Raw genomic sequence first — 12,426 nt, 5'->3', positions numbered from 1 at the left:
ATAGTGCTATTTAGGAGATATTTTGACACTCTGAACTTTATGAGCCTTTTGGGTCTCATTATAGTATTTTTTTTTTTTTTTTTTTAAAGATTTATTTATTTATTTAATTCCCCCCCCTCCCCTGGTTGTCTGTTCTTGGTGTCTATTTGCTGCGTCTTGTTTCTTTGTCCGCTTCTGTTGTCGTCAGCAGCACGGGAAGTGTGGGCGGCGCCATTCCTGGGCAGGCTGCTCTTTCTTTTCACGCTGGGCGGCTTTCCTCACGGGCGCACTCCTTGCGCGTGGGGCTCCCCCACGCTGGGGACACCCTTGCGTGGCACGGCACTCCTTGCGCGCATCAGCGCTGCACATGGCCAGCTCCACACAGGTCAAGGAGGCCCGGGGTTTGAACCGCGGACCTCCCATATGGTAGACGGACGCCCTAACCACTGGGCCAAAGTCCGTTTCCCTCATTATAGTATTTTCTAAGTGAAACACTCATATACCTGGAACTACGTTTTCTCCATGTCTTCCGTCTAGCCTAGAGTTCCTACTTAAATTCCTTGTTTAGGGAAGATCCTTCCATGAAGTTCTGTCCTTTGCTAGATAGAGTGTAAAAAATCCCTGTGCTGTTTACAACCCTCCTGCTAGTGCTCTGTGCCATCACTCAGACTTCTTGCCTACATTGCACCCTAAATCTTTGGGAAGTCTGGATCCTTGTCCAAATCCATTGTTGAGTCTTTTACATACTCTGTGTTTTCCTAGTTGAGAGATTAAATCATACTCCCTGGTTTATTTATTAAAAAGTAATATAAATACCTTACAGAACAAAACAAACAAAACATCTGAACCACCATATCATGCTTGTACAGCCCTTCCTAGCACTGTGGCATTTTTCTTTCTATTCTCTTGTTCTCTCTATATATATGTATATGTATGTGTGTATATATATGTATATATACAAACACACAAACACACGTATTTATTCACACATGCATACATATATTGCAAATATATGTATATGCACACATGAACCAGAGTTGGAACCATACTATAAATATGTTTGTGTGTTTTTAAACATGTATTTTCCCTTTTATAATCCTAACAGCCAACATTTTCAATAGATGTTTCATTTTTAAATTAATATGCTAGGGGAGTGGATGTAGCTCAAGTGGTTGAGCGCCTGCTTCCCATGTACAAGGTCTCAGGTTCAGTCCCCAGTACCTCCTAAAAAAAACAAAACAACAAGCACAACAAATGAAAAAACTGACTCAGAGAACCATTGTGGCTTAATGATTGAGTGCCAGCTTCCCACATACGAGATTCTAGTTTCAATCCTCAGCCTGGTACCTCAAAAAAGAAGATATCCAGCATTATTCCTTATCAGAGAATGTAAATTAAAACCAAAATGAGAGGGAAACGGACTTTGGCCCAGTGGTTAGGGCGTCCGTCTACCACATGGGAGGTCCGCGGTTCAAACCCCGGGCCTCCTTGACCCGTGTGGAGCTGGCCCATGCGCAGTGCTGATGCGCGCAAGGAGTGCCGTGCCACGCAAGGGTGTCCCCCGCGTGGGGGAGCCCCACGCGCAAGGAGTGCGCCCGTGAGGAAAGCCGCCCAGCGCGAAAGAAGGTGCAGCCTGCCCAGGAATGGTGCCGCCCACACTTCCCGTGCCGCTGACGACAACAGAAGCGGACAAAGAAACAAGACGCAGCAAATAGACACCAAGAACAGACAACCAGGGGAGGGGGGAAAATTAAATAAATAAATAAATCTTTAAAAAAAAAAAAAAAAAAAAAAAAAAAACCAAAATGAGATACCACTATATACTCACTGGAATGGCTAAAATTGAAAAGACCAACCCCATCAAATATAGGTGAGGATGTAGAGCAAAAAGAACTCTCAAACATTGTTGGTAGGGACGTGAAACAGTACAAGCACTTTGGAAAAAGGTCTGGCTATTTCTTAAAAGTTCTGTGTACATTACCATATGAGACTGCAATTCAACTTCTGGATATTTATGCCTCAAAAAAGTTTATTTTTAAAAAATTAAAAATGAAGAATGACATCAAGTGTTACAGGATGTGGAGCAAATGGAACAGTAAAATGCAGTTTATGAAATATTTTGGCAATTTCTTATAAGTCTAACCCCATAATCTACACCTAGGGATTTATTCCAAGAACATGTACCTGCACAAAGACTTGTATACAAATGTCTATGATAGCTTTATTCTTAATAGTCCCAAACTGAAAACTACCCAAGTTTCCAACAGGTATATACATCGCAGCATATCCATACAATGGAATACTACTTGGCAATAAAAAGGGACAAGCTATGATGCATGTAACAATCTGGACAGATTGCAAAAATTTTTGCTGAGCAAAAGAAGCCAGACGCAGAAGATTACATACTGCATGTTTTCCCCCGAGATGGTTCCCTCATCTGTTTGCTAGTTGTTTTTGCTTGTTATCTGGTTGTTGTTTGTGCGCATTGTTTTTGCTTGTAGTTTTTTGCTCATTGTCTATTTTCTTCTTTAGGAGGCAGCAGGAACCAAACCCAGGACCTCCTGTGTGGGAGGCAGGCACTCAGCTGCTTGAGTCACATCTGCTCCCTGCTCCTTTTTGGTTTTTTTGCCCATTGTCTGCTCATTGTTTGTCTTCTTTAGGATACACCAGGAACAGAACCCGGACCTCCCATGTGGGAGGCGGGAGCTCAACTGCTTGAGCCACATCTGCTCCCTGTATGAGTCTATTATATGAAATTCTAATAAAAACAAAAATAACCTGCCAGAAAGCAGATTAGTGTTTGCCTGCAGGACAGGAGATGGGGACTGACTGCAAAGGGGTACAAGGGAACTTTATTTTCAAGTAATGTAATATTCTAGATCTTGATAGTTGTGGTGATTCTATTGATAATTGTACACTTAAAATATGTGCATTTTATTGTATGTAAATTAGCTTCAATATGATTTATTTTAAAAACAAACTTTTAGAAGCCACTGGCCTAATACATATTGGGAAATAATTGTTAGGGTAACAGTATTTTGTTAAATAATGTCAAGAATGGAAGGAGCAAATGTGTTGCTGTTACAGTCAAATGGAAGGTTTTTAAAATTTAAAGAAGACTGGGAGGGATGTGGATGTGGCTCAAATGACTGAGCTCCTGCCTACCACACGGGAGTTCCCAAGTTTGGTTCCTGGTGCCTCCTAAAAGGAAGGCGAGCACACAACTAATAGAAAGTGAACTCAAACAATGAGAGAGTGGGGAGAAATAAGTAAGTAAAATAAATCTGAAAAGATAATGGGGAATGGATATGGCTCAATCTGTTGAGTGCCCACTCCCACATGTAAGGTCCCAGGTTCAGTTCCTGGTGCCTCCTGAAAAAACAAACAAAAAGCAAAACAAATGAAAACTCCAACTCAAGGAAGCCAGTGTGGCTCAGTGGTTAAGCGCCGACTTCCCATATATGAGGTCCCTGGTTCAATCTCCAGCCCCTGGTACCTTAAAAAAAAAAAAAAAGGTTATATAACATGGTTATAAAATAAATAGTACAAAATGGCTTATAATGAAAATCATTATCCCCTTCTCCCATCTTTTATCAAACTCAGTTCTGTTCCTCAGAGCATCCACTTTTTAATACTTTTTCTTTTTTTTCCTCTTTTCCCCAATGAACTATAGTGTAAACTGGTAGATGTGGAACAATTGATTGAATGGCATTTAACTGTGATGCAAACCAGAAGGGCCAGTAACTTAACCTAACGCTGCTGATCTCTCCATATTGCAACAATAGCTTCTCTGATTTTTATGAGACATGTCCACATTCTGGAGTTGTCAAATTCTCCAAAGTGCATTATTGCTTATAACTTTTAAGCCACCTGATGTCTAAACCCTGAGTGTTTTAAATAAGAACCTTATAATGGGAACAAATTCTAATGAAACATTCTTGAGGAAAAGCCAAAACAGCAAGTTCCAGGAATGAGGGAAATGAGGGAAAGAAGTTCTCTTCGTTATTGTGTAACTTGTCACTATCCCCTACATAGTTTGCTTAAGAAACCATTGAAATAGCAAAATTTTGAGGTTAGAGGAAAGGAAACTCTTCCTCAGCCCTTCTTTTTGAGAAGGTGAATGTAAAATAAGTAAAATGTAAATGAAGATATTACTTATTACATGTGCCAAAGTAGTACATACTCCTACTTGCCTTTAAAATAGAGAACTCTGGGAAGCAGACATGTTCAGGTGACCGGGTTCCTGCCTACCACATGGGAGGTTGATGGTTCAGATCCTGGTGCCTCCTAATGAAGACAGTGAGCTGGCATGATGAGCAGGTACAGCAAGCTGACACAACCAGAGACACAAGGAGAAAAAACATAATGAAAGTCACAACAAAGCAGGGAGGAGAGGTTCCCAGTGCCTCCTAAAGAAGACAGTGTGCTGATGTGACAGGCAGGTGTGGCAAGCTAACACAACTAGATGATGCACCAAGAGACGCGGGAAGGAAAAAAAAGTAGTGAGAGACACAACAAAGCAGAGAGTGGAGGTGGCTCAAGCAATTAGGTACCTCCATCCCACATCAGAGGTCCCAGGTTCAGTTCCCTGTCCCTCCTAAAGAAACAAGGAAAACAAACAGACACAGCAAGTGAAAAAAAAAAAACGGGTGGGGATAAATAAATAAATGAAATCTTAAAAATAAAATAATGTAGAGAACTCTGAGCTGAGACAGTGAAGCTGCCTTATAGCAGTGACTCACATAGTAGGCCTCATTTGTGCATTCATTAGCAAATATTTTTTGAGCCAGGCACTGGGCAAGGTTGGGGAATTAGAGCTAAAAAGACACAGTTACTATTTTCAAAGGACTTAGTATCTATGGAAAAATGTACAAAATTATAATTGAAACAATAGTTATGTTCAAGGAATAAACAGTGATTTGGGAAGAAGAGTCAGTGTAAATTTAGAGAGGAGATAGCTCTTGCCCTACAGCTGAGACGTGTGTCAGTGGGCTTTTTGGGGGTGGAAGGGTGCGTTTCGGGTCAGAGAACTACAAGGAGTTCACTAATGAGGGGAAATAGGGGAAATATATATGGTGTAGTGGTGGGAAAATAGAGTCCATGTATCTGTTATGGCTGCTTGTTCATAAGCAAAAGAACTGACTCTGACTAATGTAAACAAAAAAAGGAATTTATTGGAACAATGACTGGTTCACAGAATTGATGGGAAAGCTGGAGAACTAGGCTTGGAAATAAGATTAAGGGCAGCTGCAGAACTCTAGGCAGCAGGATTTACTCAGCTGTCAGAATGAGTGAGTGCAAATATATGTTTTCCGTCTCTGCATAATGTGACTCAGGATTCAAAATCCTGAGAAAAAGAGCTTGATTGGCCTTATATTATGGGCCCAATCATCTAGGGTACCTTGATTTACTGTCCTATCAATACTTTCCACAAGGGGGAAAGGTAATTGCCCAAAAGGAATTCAAGTGCACTGCCAATTGAAGAGGGAACTACAGTTGAACTAATCACTAAAGCTTATACATTCATTGTTGAGGAGTTTAGGTTCTGTCCTAAAGGCCATGGGAAACCATTGAAGAATTGTGAGCAAGGAACTGAGATGATGAGAAATGTAGATTATAGATTATCCTGGCTTAATTTGGAGGATGGATTGAAAAGGTGTGAGAATAGTATCAAGGAGACTAGTATAAATACACTTGCATTGCTTCAAATGGAAAATGGTAAGTGCTTGAATTTAACTGGGACCTACAGAGCAATATAGAAATTGGTAGACTGAAGAGGAGGAAATATTAAAGATATTAAAGAAGTAGAATGAACCAAATAAATAATTGAATATAGGTGGTAAAGGTGAGGGAGAAATCTTGGTTGAGTCTCAGATTTCTGGTTTAGGCATCTCTTTGGAAGTCAGTGCAATTTTCAGAGAGAATACATTAAGAGGGCAATTTGAGGAATGATAATTGGACAGCAAGTTGAACTTTAGACATATCTCATTTAAAATATATTTGGGATCTAATAGTTGGACATATGGGAATATAGAGTTCAAGAATGCTAGAGAGATACTTACCTGGCAGGGGAGATACCATGATCACGAAGGTGGTTTTCCCAGGGCGAGGCTTATCCATTGCACTCCGGATGTGCTGACCCCTGCGATTTCCCCAAATGCGGGAAACTCGACTGCATAATTTGTGGTAGTGGGGGACTGCGTTCGCGCTCTCCCCTGAAAAAAAAAAAAAAAAAAAAAAGAATGCTAGAGAGGGCGGCAGACTTGGCCCAGTGGTTGGGGCATCCGTCTACCATATGGGAGGTCCGTGGTTCAAACCCCGGGCCTCCTTGACCCGTGTGGAGCTGGCCCATGTGCAGTACTGATGTGCGCAAGGAGTGCCCTGCCACGCAGGAGTGTCCCCCGCGTAGGGGAGCCCCACACGCAAGGAGTGTGCCCCATAAGGAGAGCCACCCAGCGCGAAAGAAATTTCAGCCTGCCCAGGAATGGCGCCGCACACACGGAGCGCTGACACAAGATGATGCAACAAAAAGAAACAGATTCCCGTGCTGCTCACAACAACAGAAGCGGACACAGAAGATGCAGCAAATAGACACAGAGAACAGACAACTGGGGTGGGGGGGGGGGGAGGGGAGAGAAATAAATAAATCAATAAATCTTAAAAAAAAAAAAAAAAGAACGCTAGAGAGATTTGTGAGCCATGAACATACTTTAAATGGCTGTCATGGAAATGAAAAGATAATTCACTTGTGGTTTAATAAATAGCCATTGTCAATATATCAACAACAAACTCTAACAGCTTTATTAAGATGTAATTCACAGTATAGTTCACCCATTTAAAGTGTACAATTCCATTTTTTACTATATCCACAAGTTTGTACAACTATCTCCAAAATCTAACTTTAGAACATTTTTGTCTCCCCAAAAGAAATACCAAACACATCAATTGTCAGTAACCCTCCATTTTGCCCTCCTTGCCACACAGCCCTTAGCGATCACCAGTCTGAATATTTAATATCAATGGAATTACATACAGTGTAGTAGTTTGTGACTGGATTCTTTCACTTAACATAATGTTTTCAAGGGTCTTCTATGTTGTAGCATATATCAGTACTCCATTTCTTTTTCTTTTTAAATTATATTGTATGTGATATATAGACATACCACATTTTATTTATCCATCCATCAGTGGACATTTGGGTTATTTCTACTTTGGGGCTTTTACGAATAATGCTGCTGTGAGCATTCATGTACAAGTGTTGCTTTTTTTTTTAAGATTTATTTTATTTATTTCTCTCCCTTCCTCCTGCTGGTTGTCTGCTCTCTTGTGTCCATTCGCTGTGTGTTCTTCTGTGTCCGCTTGTATTCTTGACAGCGGCACGGGAAGCTGTGTTTCTTTTTGTTGAGTCACCTTGCTGCATCAGCTCTCTATGAGTGCGGCGCCACTCCTGGGCAAGCTGCGCTTTTTTCGCACAAGGCGGCTCTCCTTGTGGGGTGCACTCCTTGCACATGGGACACCCCTGCATGGTAGGGCGCTCCTTGTGTACATCAACACTGCATGTGCACCAGCTCACCACACAAGTCAGGAGGCCCTGGGTTTGAACCCTTGACCTCCCATATGGTAGGCAGATGCTTTATCAGTTGAGCCAAATCTGCTTCCCTCCTGTACAAGTTTTTGAGTGAACATATGTTTCTATTTCTCTTGGAGTGGATTGCTGGGTCGTATGGTAATTGTATGTTTAACTTCTGAGAAACTGACAAACTTTTTCAAAGTGGTTACACAAATTATTTTAAATATTTCTTTAGCCAATATTTTGCATGTGTAATAACTTTGATGAGGAGATATACATTTTTATAGCATTGGAAAGTAAGGCGAACACTCTTGTAGCCATCCCAGGTCACACAATAGAACTTTGTCATTCCCTCTTCAAAGTCTCTCCATATGCCCCAACTCAATCATAGCCCCTAGTTTCTCTCCTAAGGTAGCCACTAGTCTGATATTCATCACATCCTTGCATTTTTTGTGTGGTTTATAAAGTCACTGTATCTCTAGACATTATAGTTTAGTTTTAGCTATTTTTAAATATGATGTGTCTTTTCAGACTTTCAATCTACATATTCCCCCTCTATTGTTTTCTTTTCCTTAAAATTTAACTGTTGAATAAATCAGGTCTTCTGAATTGTAGAATTTTCCATATTCTAGATTGTGCATGCTCATGATGTAGTTCAGCATATTCTCCTGTCTTCTATATGTCCTGCAAATTCGCAGCTGAACCCAGAGACTTTATAGGATTTTTTTTTTTTAAAGATTTATTTTTATTTATTTAATTCCCCTCCCCTCCCCCGGCTGTCTGTTTTCTGTGTCTTTTTGCTGCGTCTTGTTTCTTTGTCCGCTCTGTTGTCGTCAGCGGCACGGGAAGTGTAGGCGGCGCCATTCCTTGGCAGGCTGCTCCCTCCTTCGCGCTGGGCGGCTCTCCTTATGGGTGCACTCCTTGCGCGTGGGGCTCCCCTACGCGGGGGACACCCCTGTGTGGCACGGCACTCCTTGCGCGCATCAGCACTGCGCATGGGCCAGCTCCACACGGGTCAAGGAGGCCCGGGGCTTGAACCGCGGACCTCCCATGTGGTAGATGGACGCCCTAACCCCTGGGCCAAAGTCCGTTTCCCTTTATAGGATTTATGATCAGTCTCTTTGGGAATACTAATAGGTGGCTGTGTATTTTTTCATCAGGAGGCCCATAATGTCTGGTTTTTGCTTTCTTTTGATGTCAGCAGCCATTGCTGTCCAATGCCTAGATTCTTTTAGTTCAATGGGGGCTGCACAATGATGATATTCTATTATTTCAGTTATTAGCTAGATATATTTTGTAAGAAGATGCTTCCTCTTACCTACTGTTTGGTAACTCAGGAAATTTTCTTATAGAAAAAGCAAGTTAAGTGCTTGATTCTTTTATTTAGCCATTTTTCTAAATTACTGAATTATTCCATGTCATAATCAGAGATGGCCAATTGGTTGGAGTTTTTTGTAAATATCACTAAGTTACAGATTTAAACATAGTGAATAAGTTTCAATCCTCTGTAATCCTCATCCTTATTAAAGCTCAACTTGTCCCATCTTTGACTCATGGGGAGCTTCTGAGTCCTTTGGCATAATCCTAGCAGTCTTGATAACTTCTTAACTGTCTGAACTGTTAAAGATGCTCCAGGCTCATCTTGCAAATTTCCTGCCCTAGATCTGGAATCAGTTCTTTTTCCAAGAAATTCTCGTTTCTTTTTATGGGAAATGGCATTTTAAAATCATAACCTAAATGCTAGAGATATGCATTGTTACTAAGTTGGTCATTGTTCATAGGCCTTTTTGGTGGACAGAACAAGGGAAAAAGATAAAACACCTTGTGAGTCCATACTGATATTTCCAATTCAAATTCAGAACTGCAGAGTTTTTTATTTACTTATTTTTATATTACATCTGTATCTCTTACATCCAAAAAAAGCTGGTTTTTAAGGCCTTAGGGGAGGTTAGATTTAGATATCTTATAACCATTTACTTTATCTACTTTACACATGCAAAAATCTCATAGTCATGATACTAGTATCACTACCACCACCACAGGTGATTGCTGAAAACAGTTAAAGAATTTTCTTCCGCATAAATTGTCCCCATAGGTCCCCATTCTCTCCCCATTTTTAAATGATTGTATTATATCTATTAATACATTGCCAGATTATGTAGCTATTATATACTATTATCTCTCCCTTTTACCCTCAGTCTTAATTTTACAAGGAATTATGTATTTAATGTTTCTGACAAGTTTTTATGTCAGTGACTCTCTAGTCATTTTTTTTAACTCTTAAATCAATTTTATTTTAATTTTATTTTTTTGTCTTTTTTTTAATATTACACTCAAAAAATATGAGGTCCCCATATACCCCCACCCCTCTCACTCCACTCCTCCCCCCATAACAACAAACTCCTCCATCATCATGAGACATTCATTGCACTTGGTGAATACATCTCTGAGCACCGCTGCACCTCATGGTCAATGGTCCACATCATAGCCCACGCTCTCCCACAGTCCACCCAGTGGGCCATGGAAGGACATACAAGGTACGGTAACTGTCCCTGCAGCACCACCCAGGACAACTCCAACCCCTGAAAATGCCCCCACATCTCATCTCTTCCTCCCACTCCCTACCCCCAGCAGCCACCATGGCCACTTTCTCCACACCAATGCCATATTTTCTTTGATTACTAATCACAATAGTTCATGAATAGAATATCAGTAAGTCCACTCTAATCCATACTCTATTCCTCCTTCCTGTGGACCTTAGAATGGTTGTGACCATTCCACATCTATATCAAGAGGGGCTTAGATTCCACATGGATGCTGGATGCAATTGAAGCTCTGCCTCTGATAGTCTAATTAGGAGACATTCATGGGAATAATATTCCGAGTTCTTACATGATGAAAACAATTTATCTGTGCCCTTTATATTTTTTAAATTTTATTTATTTATTAAATATTCTTTTATTACAGAAGTTATGAACTTATAAAACAATCATGCACATGTGTAGAATTCCATATAACTCCCCTTCACCAACACAACATAGCATGGTGGAACATTTGTTACAGATTTTATGAGAAAATCATCAGACTATTCTCACTAACTGTGGTCCTTAGTGTCCATTTGTCATATTTTTTCCATACCCCCTATTATCAACATGGTACATCTTTGACACTGACGCAAGAATATTACAGTATTACTGTCGATCACAGTCCATAGGTTGCATTAAATATATTTTAATATTTAATATAATTAATATATAATATATAATAAATAATATAGTTTAATATATTTAATATAATAATATATATTTAATGAAGTACATTCGTTCTAGTTCACAGAAAGACATACTTGAATTTGTACTATCAACCACAATTCTCATCCATGTCTGGGTTCACTGTGTTGTTCAGTCTCTAGATTATTCTCTAGCTTTCTTTCAATTGACATTTATATCCCTAGACTACCCTTTACAGCCACAATCCCATTTATAAACCAGCTGCTACTCACTATAATGTGTTACCATCAACTCTATCCATTTCCACACTTTTATAGTAAAGTTAATTAAAACTTTTACATACACTAAGCTTAAGTAGTCCTTCTCAGCCTTCCTCTTATCTCCTAATAACCTGTACTCTAGGTTTTAATTCCATGTGTTTATTTTTCGTTTTAGAATAAATTAGTGAGACCATGTAATAGTCATCCTTTTGGCATACTTCACTTAGCATAATGTCTTCAAGATTCATCCATGTTATCACATGTATCCCAATTTAATTTCTTCTTCTGCAGCATAGTATGCCGTCGTATGTATATACCACATTTTGTTTATCCATCCATTGCTTGATGGATACTTGGGTTATTTCCATCTTTTGGCAATTGTGAATAATGCCTCTGTGAACATCAGTGTGCAGATGTTTGTTCATGTCACAGTTTTCAGTTCTTCTGGATATATTCCTAGTAGAGAAATTGATGGAAAATATGACAGTTGTATATTTAGCTTCCTGAGGAACCACCAAACTGTCTTCCACAGAGGCTTGTGCCCTTTATATTTATTTATTTTTTTTTTAATTTTTTTTATTTTTTATTGACTTTGTAATAATATTACATTAAAAATATATATGTGAGGTCCCATTCAACCCCATCCCCTCACCCCCCCTCTCCCCCCCCCAACAACACTCGTTCCCATCATCATGACACATCCATTGGATTTGGTAAGTACATCTTTGGGCACCTCTGCACCTCATATACATTGGTTCACATCATAGCCCATACTCTCCTCCATTCCATCCAGTGGGCCCTGTGAGGATTTACAATGTCCGGTGATTGCCTCTGAAGTACCATCCAGGGCAGCTCCATGTCCCAAAGATGCCTCCACCTCTCATCTCTTCCTGCCTTTCCCCATACCCTTCGTCCACTATGTCCACTTTTCCCATTCCAATGCCACCTCTTCTATGTGGACATTGGATTGGTTGTGTCCATTGCACCTCTATGTCAAGAGGAGGGTCAGATTCCACCTGGATGCTGGATGCAATCCTCCCATTTTCAGTTGTAATCACTCTAGGCTCCATGGTGTGGTGGTTGTCCTTCTTCAACTCCATCTTAGCTGAGTGTGGTAAGTCCAATAAATCAGATTGTAGGTGCTGGAGTCTGTTGAGGCTCAGGATCTGGCTATCACATTATCAGTCCAGAGATTCAAATCCCCTAAATATATCTTAAACCCCAACATTAACTGCACCTCCATGTGCCCTTTATATTTAAATGTCAGTTTTGTTAGATATAAAATCCTTGATTCATGTGTTCTCTCCCTGAATATCTTAAATATGTTATTCTATTTCTTTTCTGGCATAAAATGTTGCTGTGTCCATTAATATTCTAATTTTTTCTA

The 12,426-nt window shown here is 40.1% G+C and overlaps 1 non-coding gene across 1 annotated transcript; it reads left to right on the top strand.

Moving 5' to 3' along the window:
• The first annotated feature begins 6,033 nt into the window (after positions 1-6,033).
• On the top strand, positions 6,034-6,197 carry LOC131278126 (U1 spliceosomal RNA). The gene has a single exon (XR_009185378.1). It is a non-coding gene; the product is annotated as a U1 spliceosomal RNA (small nuclear RNA).
• The last annotated feature ends 6,229 nt before the right edge of the window (positions 6,198-12,426 follow it).

This window comes from Dasypus novemcinctus, chromosome 3 (genome assembly GCF_030445035.2).
Source record: "Dasypus novemcinctus isolate mDasNov1 chromosome 3, mDasNov1.1.hap2, whole genome shotgun sequence".
Classification (NCBI taxonomy): domain Eukaryota; kingdom Metazoa; phylum Chordata; class Mammalia; order Cingulata; family Dasypodidae; genus Dasypus; species Dasypus novemcinctus.
Note: the sequence above shows the minus strand (reverse complement) of the source record. Positions and strands in the feature narration are given on the sequence as shown.